Source organism: Erinaceus europaeus, chromosome 1 (genome assembly GCF_950295315.1).
Source record: "Erinaceus europaeus chromosome 1, mEriEur2.1, whole genome shotgun sequence".
Classification (NCBI taxonomy): Eukaryota; Metazoa; Chordata; class Mammalia; order Eulipotyphla; family Erinaceidae; genus Erinaceus; species Erinaceus europaeus.
The window spans coordinates 81373143-81387288 of NC_080162.1; positions in this window are offsets into that span (position 1 = coordinate 81373143).

The window sequence follows — 14146 nt, forward strand, 5'->3', positions numbered from 1 at the left end:
AAATTAGTACCAATATCTGATTTTGTTTATTTATTTATTATTATTCTTCTAGCGTGTGCCCTTCTTCCGTAGCCAGTTAACAGCGTCAGGTTGAGCCTGGTGTAAAGTTTCGAGACCTCCTTTGAATCTGGAGAGGTGGCAGTCATTGACTATATGGGACATAGTCTGTCTGTAGCCGCAGGGTTATTTGTTATTTTGATATGACAGAGAGAAAACGAGAGGGGAAGGGGAGATAGAGAGGGAGAGAAAAAGAGCAGTACCTGTGTGGCTCAGTGGATAAAGCATTGGACTCTCAAGCATGAGGTTCTGAGTTCAATCCCTGGCAGCACATGTACCAGAGTGATGTCTGGCTCTTTCTTTCTCCTCCTATGTTTCTCATTAATAAACAAATAAATAAAATCTTAAAAAAAAAAAAGAATCAGAGCAGTACCTGCAGGACTACTTCACCACCTGTGAAACTTCTTCCCTAGAGGTCCAGGGACTTGGGGCTTGAACCTGGGTCCTTGTGCTTGCTAATGTGTGTTCAACCAGGAGCCTTACCACCCAGTCCCCAGTACTAGCATCCATGCCCACTACTCTACCTGTGCTTTCTCTCTCTGCTTGGCTGCTGGGTACACCTGCCCCATTTCCCACTTGTCTCTCCTTGTGTTTCCTGTGTGGCTGCTTTCCTCCTGAGAGCCTCTGGTTTCCACCCAGAAAGTCTGACATGAGTTCTAAGTCCTCACTATGTCTTAAACCAGGCCAACCCCAACATACCCTCGGCTAGTTGGAAAAACCAATCCTTTATGCTTGGACGCAGTAACAGTTTATTTTATTGAAGTGTGTTGATAAGCATGCAGAAGGGCTCTGGAAACAGTCACTGCTGCTGAAAGGTGGGAAGTTAGTGTGAGCAAAAGGGAAGAAGCGATCAGAGTGAGGTTCCAAGAAGCAATTCCTTGCCGGTGGCACAGAGCTTGATGAGCTCCGTAATTGTCTTCAGCCCCAAAAGTCAATTGTGTGGGAAGCAGCTCCTTGAGACTAGAGAGTTCTGGCTCCTGATCTTAAAAAAAAAAAAAAAAAAAAAAAAATCAAGAGCCTAGAAATGGAAAGTGTCTTTCCTGTTGTTTCATAATAGTGCAGGTCTGAGCTGGGCTGGGATCCAAGCTCTCCTGGCCCCAGTCCAGGGCATCACTGTCACCCCTGTTCTACTTGCCCTTTGCTCTGCCTCTCAGAAGCTATTATTATTACTATTAGTTCTATTTTTAAAATATTCTTATTGGGAGGATTAATGATTTACAGTAAATACAGTTGTTGATACATCTCTAAAAGTTCTCAAGTTTCTGCAAAGCACTCTCACCCCCAGCCTAGGTCCTCTTTCACCATCATGCACCAGGACCTGAAAACTACAGCCCCCACCCTTCCCAGAGTCCTATATTTTGGTGCAGTAGAATTCTATTTTTTTAATTGGAGAGAGAAACAGATAAATCATTAGGGAAGAGGAGATAGAGAAGAAGGGTGGAGAGAGAGAAAGAGAGATAGAGAGAGACATGCAGTATTGCTTCACTGTTGTTGAAGCTTCCCCACTGCAGGTAGGAACCAGGGATTTGAACCTAGGTCCTTGCAAATGGTGATGTGAGTGCTCATCTGAGTGTACCTCCACTCAGTCCCTTAGGCACTCTTACACTACATCAAGCCATGCTCCCAGTCAAAGAAGAGACCATTCATCCAGGCCTCCTTCTGCCTTGCGAGAAACCTCCCTCTCATCTTCCTTCTCTCTGGATGGTACTATCCCTCTGTCCATGTGTGGGGCCTGCCTTGGGCCCCCCTGAGTTAAACTTACAGAGAAGGGTCTGGACTTCCAGTCTCCCAATCATCTACAGACCTAAAGGTGGACTGACTGTGGACCATTGACTGTATGCCAAATGCTTTTCTAATTTATCTAATTCTGTGAGCAGCCCCAAGAGGCAGACACTATTATTATCCCCACTTCATAGGCGGAGTAGGGATTCAAAACACCAGCTCCTCTTCTTCTAGCATTTGCCCTTCTTCCATAGCCAGTCAACAGCGTCAGGTTGAGCCTGATGTAAAGTTTCGAGACCTCCTTTGAATCTGGAGAGGTGGCAGTCGTTGACTATGTGGGTCATAGTCTGTCTGTAGCCGCAGGGGCAGTTCGGGTCGTCTCTGGCTCCCCAGCGATGGAACATAGCGGCGCACTGGCCATGGCCTGTTCGATAGCGATTGAGGAGGGCCCAATCATAACGTGCTAGGTCAAAGCCGGGTTGACGCTTGCAGGGGTCTGTGATGAGGTGTTTGTTCTTTACCTCAGCTGACTGCCAACTCTGTTTCCAAGAGTCTGGAACAGAGAAGTTCAGTGGGGGACCAGATTGGATGACGAGATGTCAAGCGTTGGACAGGGTGGGCGAAGATATCCGCGCATATTGGCAGGTCCAGTCGAGCGTAGACGTGGGAAATGAACTTAGATGATGCCGCATCCCGACGAATATCTGGCGGGGTGATGTTGCTAAGAACTGGCAGCCATGGAACTGGGGTGGAACGGATGGTTCCAGAAATTATCCTCATGGAGGAATATAATTTGGAATCGACCAAGTGGACATGGGGGCTACGGAACCATACTGGGGCACAGTATTCTGCAGTGGAATAGCATAATGCCAGAGATGATGATCGTAGCTCGCGCCCCATGAGGAGCTGGCCAGACTTGCAATGATGTTATTCCTCGCACCCACCTTTGCTGCCCTGGTCATTAATCACTGTGGCAGTCACTGGCAACTTTGCTTTGGGCAATTCTAGGGCCCTCCCACAGGCAGCCTCTCCCTTCTTGTCCCTGGTCCATGAAACTCAGGCCCCTGGAGGCAGCCTTCAGGAATAGTATATCCAGTCTAAAAGGCAAGAAGGGGCTGGGGAGACAGCTTAATGGTTCTGCAAAAGACTTTAATGTCTGAGGCTGAAGTCCCAAGTTCAGTTTCTAGCACCACCATCAGCCAGACCTGAGCAGTGTTTGGTCTCTGGGTCTCTCCCTCTCTCTCTCTTCTTTGTTTCTCTTTTTATTTTCTTTTATTATCTTTATTTATTTGATAAAGACAGCCAGAAATCAAGAGGGTGAAAGATATGAAAGAGAAAAGACACCTGCAGCACTGCTTCACCACTCACAAAACTTTTCCTCTGTAAGTGGGGACCAGGGGTTCAAACCAGGGTCCTTGAGCACTGTAACATGTATGACACCACTTGGCGCCTCTCAGTTTCTTTTTCACTGTATCCCTTATTCATTAAAAAGTGAATTAGTAGGGCAGTGGAGATAGCATAATGGTTATGCAAACAGACTTTCATGTCTGAGGCTCCAAAGTCCCAGGTTCAATTCCCCGCACTACCATAAGCCAGAGTTGAGCAGTACTCTGGCCAAAAACTTTAAAAAAATGAATGAGTAAAATATTTTTTAAATAATTTTTCTGGAGCTTACCTTTCTTCTTGGTTTGCCTCCTGTAGAGTGTTGAAGAAGTGGAGAACTTCAAAGTCTAGAAAAGTCAGATCTCTTTGATGTCAGAGCTAACATCTTGGGAAAGAAAGGCATGTACCTTTTTTTTTTTTTGTCTCTTCTTTTTTTCTTTTTTAAATCTTACCAGAGTACAGCTCAATTTTGGTTTATGATGGTGCTGGCTGTTGAACCCAGCAACACAGATCCTCAGGCATGAAATTTGTTTGCATAAACAATATGCTATCTCCCCAGCCCAAGCATTTACTTATTACTGAAATTAACATTCGTGGGAGTAGCAAGTGGCTTGAAAATTATGCTTCCTTGTCTTGTACACATTTTTCTTGTGTCCTAGAAGCTTCAGACAACGGATCTCTGGTAATCAAGGAAATGTGAGTGTGTGTGTGTGTGTGTGTGTGTGTGTGTGTGCGTGTGTGTAATCTTAGTATATCCTAATGCCTGAACTGGGGGAGTTGGGCAGTAGCACAGTAGGTTAAGCTCAGGTGGTCCAAAGTACAAGGACCGGCGTAAGGATCCCAGTTCGAGCCCCCAGCTCCCCACCTGCAGGGGAGTCGCTTCACAGGTGGTGAAGCAAGTCTGCAGGTTTTTATCTTTCTCTTCCCCCTCTGTCTTCCCCTCCTCTCTCCATTTCTCTCTGTCCTATCCAACAATGACAACAACAATAATAACTACAACAACAAAACAACAAGGACAACAAAAGAGAATAAATAAATATTTTTAAAAAAGAAACTGAACTGGTACCTACTTAAGGCATAGTATTGCTTGAACATGGGAGTGAAAAATCTCTTTTTTTTCCCCTCCCTTCTTAGTGCATCATCTTAAGAAGCCTGAATGCCCTTACTAAAATTTCTGTGAATTGTGTTTTGATGTCTTCTATTTACACGTAATAGTGGTTTAAAAATAAATAAATACATACATTTTTTTTAAAGCTAGAAAACCAAAGCAAGGCCAGGTAGACTACACTGTTCTCCCTGACCTCCCACCCCCAACTGAGGTCTGGTTGTGCCTGGGTCTGTGGCCAAGTCCTGTGGGTCAAGGAGGGGCTGCCCCTAGGGAAGCACAGGCCTTGAAAAACAAGCCTCCTCCCTCTGCCAGCTCAGTCTGCCCAGCCCTGTGGGGGACCTCAGTGGCAGAGTTGCCTCCAGAGCCCAGGCAGAGCTGCTCAGACATTGTCAACCCCAAGAGTGGGAGGTCCCCCTCCCTGACCCGAGCGACACCCTTCTCTCCTGAAAAGATGCCCTTCTTCTGTCCCTTTGGCTCTTTATTTTCTCAGGTATAAGAGACAGGGAGAAGAATCTCCAGAATGTATTGTTGGGGAAACTGAGGCAGTGAGCAGGAAAATGACTTACCCAAGGTCAACTAGCTAGGATAGTCCTAACCCTGAAGGACCTTCAAATCCAGCTATTTACTCTGGGGGTTTTGGTCTGCCAGGTGCCCCCATGATGCCAGGGCCTATATTTTCCAGGTCAAGTGAGAGTTAAGGGGGCCGGGTGGTAGCTCACCTGGTCGAGCACACACATTATATAATGTACAAGGAGCAGGGTTGAAGCCACCAGTCCCCACCTGTAGGAAGGAAGCTTTGGGAGTGGTGAAGCAGTGCTGTAGGTGTCTTCAGCTCTATCTCCCTTTTTCCTATTGATTCTTCACCCTCTATATCAATTAATTTTAAAAAGAGAGTTAAGATAGAGCCTCTCAGAGCTGAAGCCATTTTCTTGGGGGCGGGGGAGACTGAAAACCAAAACAGACAAATCTACAAGGAGCAGCTGTACTCCACCTCACCCCTAACATCTGAGCTATGAACTTGGCAAATCCAGGGTGGCTGCTGCCTTCAGTCAAGTATTTATTCATATGTTAATTTTTAAATTATTATTCTTTGTTATTTGGTAGGACAGAGAGAAATTAAGAGGGACCAGGAAGATAGGGAGAGAGATAGAGAGACACCTGCAGTACTGCTTCAACACTCATGAAGTTTCTCCTTCGCAGGTAGGGACTAGGGGCTTGAACTCAGGTCCTTGTGCATGGTAACATGTGTTGTCAGTTGGGTGTGCCACCACCTGGCTGCGTTCATTTATTTATTCCTTAAGTCAACAAATATCTGTTTGCCCACTTGTATGTCAACCTCTGTGTTGAACATTTGAGATTAAGTTCCCAGAAAACCTATTCCAATTCTCCTAGTGACAGATAAGTCAAGAAGCAACAACAAAACCTAATCTGGTGAGCTCTGTGTTGGGTCAAGGAAAGGAGCTGTAAGTCCACAAAAAGGGCACTAAACCTAGACTGGAGTAAAGCATGGTCAGGGAAGGCTTTCAGGAAGAAGAGACATCAAAACTGCTTTGAAGGATGTGTAGGAGTTAGCCAGTCAGGCTGATTAAATGGCAGGTATGGGGGCCAGCTGGTTGTGCATCCTGCTGAGCACCTATGGTACCAGGGGCAAGGACATGGTTTGAGCCCCTGCTCTCCATCTGCAGTGGGAATGCTTCACAAGCAGTGGAACAGGCCTGTCGGTGTCTATCCTTTTATCTCTCCCTCCCTTCTCAATTTCTCTCTGTTCTATCAAATAAAAGAAAAAGAAAAAGAAATAAGAGGTATTAAAAGGAAAGAAAAGGAGAGATAGGAAGAAAGAAAGGAAGGAAGGAAGGAAGGAAGAGATAAAGAAAGAAAGAAAGAAAGAAAGAAAGAAAGAAAGAAAGAAGAGGGAGGAAGGAAGGAAGAAGAAAGAAAGGAAGGAAGGAAGGAAGGAAGGAAGGAAGGAAGGAAGGAAGGGAGGGAGGGAGGGAGAAACAGGAAAGAAAACAGTGGGCCCGATGGCCTGGAGGAGCAGTAGAGTGCAGCTTCTTTTAGGAACTGCTAGCAGCCAGCTCTTCTGGAAAGAGAAAAGTATGGCCCACACATGCAGAGGTGCTGGCTAGTCCAGGCCCCAAGGCTCATGCTTCTGAGTCTCCATGGTCCTGCTCTGACTCAGACAAGTGCCTGAGGAGTGCTGGGGACTGTGCTGAGGATTGTCAGCAGAGATAGAAAGGCTGAAGGTCAGTTTCTTTGGAACTTTCTATGACAGACCCCCAAGCTCCCAGCACATGCACAGATGAGCGCCGGCGTGGCTGCTCAGCTACACTCACATACCCTACAGCAGCCTCAATAGGGATGTTTAGAGTTGATCACACTGATGACCCTGCATTGAGACTTCATCCACAGTGGGTCAGACCCAGCTTCCTCACTAATGCCATCAAAATTTTTGCCGCATGACTCTGCAGAGGAGGCCAGAGCAGCTGGGGAGCGAGGCCTGCACCGCTGGTCAGATGCATTGGGGCTGGACACGTCTGTCCTGAGCTCCAACCAAGTGTGAATGTGAAAGGGGCCCTGGGTGAGGCACTGTCTGTTGGGGTGTCCGAAGTAGAACCCGGGGTGAGGGAGACAGCAGAATGCAAAAATGCCTGAGGCTCCAAAATCCCAGGTTTAATCCCGAGCATCACCATAAACTAGAGCCAAGCAGTGTTCTAGTTTGTTTTTTTTCCTCTTTCTCTTCCTTTCATCTCCTTTTTTTCCTCTCTCTTTCTTTCTTCCTTCATTTATTTCTCTCTACTTCTGTCATTAAGATAAAACATAAAATATATTAAAAAATAAAACTTTATAAATGTAATAGGAATGCATGAAAAGAAAGAGGAGGAGATAGATAAGAAGAAAGTGATGATGATGAGTCTGGGTAGAACTTGAGCAAAGGGAGTTTATCAGGGAGTGTCTCCCAGAACCCCAGAAACCAAGTGGGGAAGTAGAAAAGGGGAGAGTATTTTTTTTTTTTTTGGTGGGGGCAGGTAGCCAGGCAAAGGTGCACTAGCCCATTAAGTTCCTGTGTGGCAGAAGTGTTGTAAAGAAGTCTGACCCCCAAACCTGACAGTCCCCAAGTTGGGTTGGGGCACCAACTCCCAGAACAAAGGCCAAGGGGCTTCCAGCCCAGGATGGAGATACAAGTGCAGGCTCCTGGATGGGGCCCGAGGGTGTGGGCAAGCTTCCGTTCCCCTGGCCAGTCTTCTGCTGCAGTGCCTCTGCCCTGCCCTGCCTTCACATGTTTGCAAATTGGAGCCCACTTGCGCCAGGTTCTGGGAACTGGAAGCTGATTGGAACAGCTTTTGCCCTAGTCCTCGTGGAGCTTAGAGCCCAGCTGGGGACACAGAAAGATTGTCAGTGTAGAGATGCCAATCCTAAAGGTAAACACTGTGGCTCTCTAAGAACAAGGAAATTGATCTAAGCCAAGTGTATCATGGAGGGCTTCCCTGAGGGAGTGGCATCTGAGCTGAGATCTGAAGGAGGAAAAGGCACAACACAGGTGTCAGGAATAGACTAAGGACTCAGTTTAGAAGCTCCTGGTGAGGAGGCAGTCCCACTTGGTACAAATGTAAAAGGCTATGCCTTAGTTTCCCCATCCGCATGAAGTTCAAAAGGTCCACTGATAAGTGGTACCAGCAGCCTTCTCTGCCCCCATGAGTCAGAGCCCTTATCCCTTGCCAACGTGGCTGAGGCAGACTTGGGAGCCTACCACCCTGCCCTTGGGGCCTCCACATGTGACATCTAGATTGCAACAATGCCCCATTTCCCCAGAAACTTGTGGGTTGAGGTTTCCTCTCCCAGATGTGCATTGCTGTCTGTATGGTGGGAATGAGTGAGTTGGGGCAGGGGAGGGAATGTCAGAAGCAGGGATGCTGCTGAACTGACATGGTATTGTGCCTGAAGGACCCTTTCGGGAACAGCTTGGTTTCTGGAGAAAGGCTTCCCCTTGGGTGACAGCAAAGTGGGTGACCTTACAGTCATCATTCTTGGGGACTCTGCACCATCAGTGCCTGCTCATTACTCAGAGCCTCAGAAAAAACAGCTATCAGGACTTAGAGAATGTAGAACAACCTAGAGCCAGGGTCATCTTGAGAAACCACCCTCTTATCTGAAAAGACTTTCTCAAGGTCGGGCAACCCCCAGCCCCTCCCCTGGCAACGGCATGTGGCATCATCTCCTCTCATCATAGGAGGCTTCTTCCTCTCCCCTTGACACTGTCTAGCCCACCTAGGTCCTATTCACCTTAGACTTTGAACCCCGAGAAATTACCCACAAGTGGGTTGTTAAATCTGATCTTTCGCCTTCTAACATCTGAATGGACGGAAGGCTGTGTGTGCATGTGGTGGTGGTTGTGTGTGTGTGTGGGGGGGAGCTACATTCTGTCAGTGTGTTTGGTTGTGTGTGAGAGAGAGAAGGAGAGACAGAGACCCAGAAACAGAAAGGCAGGGAAAGAGAAAGAACAACAGGGACAACACAGTCTTTCTTTGCTTCTCTTGTTCAATTCCTCTCCCCAGCCCCCATGGTCATCAAGATTAAAAGGGGAAAAACACAGATGATTAAAAGATTGAAATGTGCAAGTGAAATAACACATCAGTGAGCACATTATGCAGATCTATGCAATTAACATCACAAATGAGGTGGAGCCACGGGGGCAGGGAACTAATTTCTGCAGGGGCTCCAGCTCCATTCTTGTCCTTCTGCCACTCCCCTCCCCATGCCAGAAACTTCTCTGGTAGAAGGGAAAGGAGAGCAGGTGCTGACTTGTGAGGCCTGTCCTGGGCCAGTGCTGGTGTGCAGGGGACTCTGCCACCCCATCCTGCCAACCTCCACGCCTCAGGTGGTCACCAGCACCTTTGACAAGCAAGCACAGTTACTCTCCTCTTTTGCAGAAGTGAGGTCTGGAGGGAGAAATCCAAGTCTCTTGGGATCAACTTTAGGGCTATTTGCTAGAAATGGTTCTGATGTGTCATTTGGGGAAGGTTTGAGCTTCCAGAAGGGGATAGCTGACCCTTCTCTAAATGGTCAAATAGTGATGTTTTAGACTGCAGAACCTACTCCAGTGTGCCCTGGGAATATGCAAATAGCCACAGGTGATCTGTAAATAGATGTGTACAGCTGAGTTGCATCACAACTTTATTTACAGGGTGGGGGTAGATGGCATAATGGTTATGCAAAGAGACTCTCTCATGCCTGAGGCTTCAAAGTCCCAGGTTTAATCCCCTGCACTACCATAAACAAGAGCTGAGCAGTGCTCTCGTAAAATAAATAAATAAATAAATAAATAAATGATAATAATAATAAATAAAACATTAGATGGTATTTCTCCAAAAAAAATAAATAAAATAAAACTTTATTTACAAAAACAGGAAGTGGACCAAACTGAAGGCTAGCCTGGCTAAGTGCTCTAAGGAGTCTGCTTTAATTAGCTTCTCCCCCTAGCAAAGCAGTTAGTCACTGAAGGCTAAGGGGTCCTGGGCAAGCCCCTAATCCCTCTGAACCTCTCCTTTCTTCCCTTCCTACCTTCCTTCCTTTTTTTCCTCTTTCCTCCTTCCCCTATTTTTTATTTATTTTTTATTATCATAGAGACAGATAAACAGAATGAAAGGAAGAGGGAAAGACAATGAGAGAGAGAAACTTGTAGCCTGCTCCATCATTCATGAAGCTTCCACCCTGCAGGTGGGGACTGGGGAGTTCAAACCCAAATCCCTTCACATGGTAACTTGGGCTCTGGTTGCACTACTGTCTGGCCCTTGGACCTCTTTCCTTCTTTCTTTTTAAGATTTAAAATTTTTTTAAAAACTTTATTTATTGGATAGAGACAGCCAGAAATTGCGAGGGTAGGGGGAGAGAGAAAGGGGGGGGAGAGAAAAAAATTTAAAAAGGGGGGGGAGAAACACCTGCAGCATGGCTTCACAACTTGCAAAGCCTTCCCACTGCAGGTGGGGACTGGGGGCTCCAACCTGGGTCTTTGCATATGGTAACATGTGCTCAACCAGGTGTAATACCACTTGGCCCCTAAGACTCTTTCTTTAGTGGAGCAGTGAGAGGGGGCTCAGAGCCAGGGTCAGTGATGAGAGGGAATGAGGGAGACTAGCCAAGAGGGTGAGGGAGAGAATCAGAACTCAGAGAAGGGGCAGCCCCAGCCAGCCACTCTGTTCCTAAAGCCTGTGTGCAACACAACCCATCCCAAACACCGTGGTGTGAAACAACTATTTCCTTTTTCTTTTTTCCTTTCTTTCCTTTCCTTTCCTTTCCTTTCCTTTCCTTTCCTTTCCTTTCCTTTCCTTTCCTTTCCTTTCCTTTTCTTTTTTCTTTTCTTTTCTTCTCTTTCCTTTATTTTCCCTTTCTTTCTTTCTTTCTTTTTTTTTTTTTGCCTCCAGGGTTATTGCTGGGATGTGTTATCTGCACTATGAATCCACTGCTCCTGGAGGCCATTTTTCCCATTTTCTTGCCCTTGTTGTTGCTGGAATTGCTTCACCATTTGCTAAGTGACTCCTTTGCAGGTAGGGAGCCAGGGACTCGAACCAGGATCCTTGTGCTGGTCCTTGTGCTTCACATCATGTGCGCTTACCCTGCTGTGCTACTGCCTGGCCCCCACAACTATTTCTTAAATATACCTTTAAACTTTGTTTATTTTATTTGATAGGATAGAGAGAACTTGAGAAGAAAAGGGGATGGAGTGGGAAAGAGAGATGCCTACAGCACTGCTTCCCCTCAGGATGGAGACTGGGGTTTGAACCTGGTGTGTGTGTGGCGGTGTGGTGACACATGCACTTAATTAGCTGTGCCAACTCCCAACCCCCAGAACCAACTATTTTGTATGATGCCCCCAAATAGTAGAGGTCAAACTTTCAGACATGGCACAAGTAGGGACAGTTTGTCCTGGTCCATGATGTCAGCTGGGAGCACTTAAAGGAAGGGTGGTGACTCAGTGGCTGGTGTCTGGAATCATCTGGAAGCATCTTCACTTTGCAGGTCTGGCTACAAGTGCTGGCTGTCAACTAGCTGGTTCAGCTGGGCAGTTGCCCCATCACCACAGCCCAGGTTCTAGCTCCCAGCCTCCCATGGGAATACTTCAGCATTGTGGGGAGTTTTGGTGTTGTGATCTCTCTCCTCTCTGTCTCTTTCTCTATCTGAAAAAGTCTGCCAGGAGTGGTGAAATCCTGTGCCTGAAGTAAATAAAGAAAATAAAAGGCATCTGAGATGGGAGATATAGTCATCTCTGGGAAATACTATCTGTCCCCCCACATAGGGTACAAGTCTCTGCCCCAGTGGGGTCAGGGGTCAGGGTCTCCATCATGGCTCACTGGGGACCCACAGGGTTCCCTCTGCTTGAACCCCCTCGGGCTAGGCCCCAGATCCCCCTCCAGAGCTAGCAGGGAACGAATGTATTTATCATCAGGGTTGGCATTCCTTTTTTTCCCAAACAATGAGGAAAAGCAAAGCAACCCACCTACTCACACACACCACCCCACACTCACACAGCAGCCCCGCTGACCTTGGCTTCGCTGGAAGATAAGGCAAGCGACTGAGAAGAAGCTGGCCTCCAGAAGACTTGGTTATACCAGGGGCTGAAGGGTGGGGCTACGGTCCTGGCCTGGTCCCACACTACAGAGATCTTCAGAGGACACATGGACCAACCAGGCCCCACCCCCCCACCCCCACCACGGTGATTGGGGGCACACCAGGTCTACGTGCTTCTGAGCAGATTCCAGTGTGGAGAGAATGACCGAGCTCAGGAGTCACTGAGAACTGAGGTGGTGGTGGTAGAGGCTCAGGGTCTGGCCAGCTTCCTGTTGGATTAGCAGTTGCTCCCTGAGACAGCAGACTCCAGACTTCTGTACTCTGGAGCAATGGGAGAGGAACCTGGGGGGAAGGGGCAGGAAAGGAAGGCCTTGCCTGAACTCTCAGGGTGAACCAGTGGCTTGGCTGGGGTGCAAGCCCTGGGCCCTTCTTCCTCGTACCAGACCAACCCAGCCCTCGTCACCCCCAGAGCACATAATAAGCAGGTCTCTCCTGCTCATGACATCCCATGATGAACCTTTCATGCACGTGTTCACCCAGCCCCGCAACCCACCCTGAAGCGGAAGACTTCTTACCATTGCCCCAATCTCCAGAACAGGAGATGTGGCTTACACAGGGGTGAGCTGGGGCAAGAGCCTAAGGCTGGAACTCACATGCGGGGTCATCTCCCACGGGAGGAAAGTGCCCATCCTTGGAGTGCTTGGAAGGCTGGGATATTCCCTGGTTCTTGCTCTTATAAGATGAACTGGAGCTTCCTGTCACTGGTCATTGGCAGCTAGAACTCTAGCTCAGGAGCCACAGCCAGACATGGTATTGTCAGGGGGAATTCCTGGGGCAATTTCCAGCTATTCTACTTAGGCATCCTGGCAGTTAAAGCCAGAATCGTTGTTCCTCTTTTAATAGATGAATTAACTGAGGAAAAGCAACCCCCCTCCACCCCCCTTCTAGAGGAACTGAGGGTGGGGAGCAGTTGTTGCAGCTGGGCACTGGCTGACATCTGCCCATGGCTTCTTTCCTGAGGGGTGGGGAGCAGGATGTGTGGGAAAGATGGGGGTTGGGGGAGCAGACAGGGAAGAGCCTGTTGCTCCCTCCCTGAAGAAGGCAACTAATCAGAAGGTCCCTGTGACTCATTCCCACATCCAGAGGCCTGAACTTGCCCTGACCCCAGCCTTCTTCCTCAGCAATAAGTGGCTCACCATCTCTGCCTATTGCCCCCTCTCTACCCCTCCAGGGAGTGTTGTCCTCCAGTGAAATACACCAGGTAGCCCATGTAACCATGCCGTTTATTGTCCAGGCTGGAATCCTTTAGATATCTATGATTGTTCATGGATAGTGGGTATTAGCCAAAATGTCCAAAGACAACAATGATGTCTATTCCTCATGGGCTATGGCTTCACTTAAAGTATTAAAGGCATTTAACATGCAGGTCCTAGTCACAGGTTAGGGCAAAAAGAATTCCGTGGGGAGGTGACTTTTAGAGAACTACTGGGGGGGGGGGGCAAGCGGTGGTGCATCTGGTCAAGTACACATAGTACCATAAGCAAGGACTCAAATTCAAGCCTCTGCTCCCCACCTACAGGGGGGGACGCTTCAGAAGCGGTGAAACAGGTCTTAATCTCTCCTTCTTTATCTATCCCTCTCTTCGCAATATCTCTCTGTCTTGTCCAACAAAACAGAAAAAGAGTGGTAGAGCAGTGGGTTAAGCACACATGGCGCAAAGTGCAGGGAATGGCCTAAGTCTCCAGGTTTGAGTCCCTGGCTCCCCACCTGCAGGGGAGTCTCTTCACAAGCGGTGAAGCAGGTCTGCAGGTGTCTATCTTTCTCTCCCCCTCTCTGTCTTCCCCTCCTCTCTCCATTTCTTTCTGTCCTATCTAATGACAGTAATAATAACTACAACAATAAAATCAAGGGCAAGAAAAGGGAATAAATATTTTTTAAAAATCATTGTAATTATGTAAGCCAAAAAATAAACTTTTTATACATAAATTCAAAATACTTTGTGCTACTTTCAAATGCACTGCTTTCCAGTAATGCAAAGAATTGTACACATTAAAGGAAAAATTTTTGGGAGTCGGGCGGTAGCGCAGCGGGTTAAGTGGCACGTGGTGCAAAGCTCAAGGACCTGCATAAGGATCCCGGTTCGAGCCCCTGGTCCCCCACCTGCTGGGGAGTCGCTTCACAGGTGGTGAAGCAGGTCTGCAGGTGTCTCTTTCTCTCCCCCTCTCTGTCTTCCCCTCCTCTCTTCGTTTCTCTCTGTTCTATCCAACAATGACAACATCAACAACAACAGCAGCAATAATAACTACAACAACA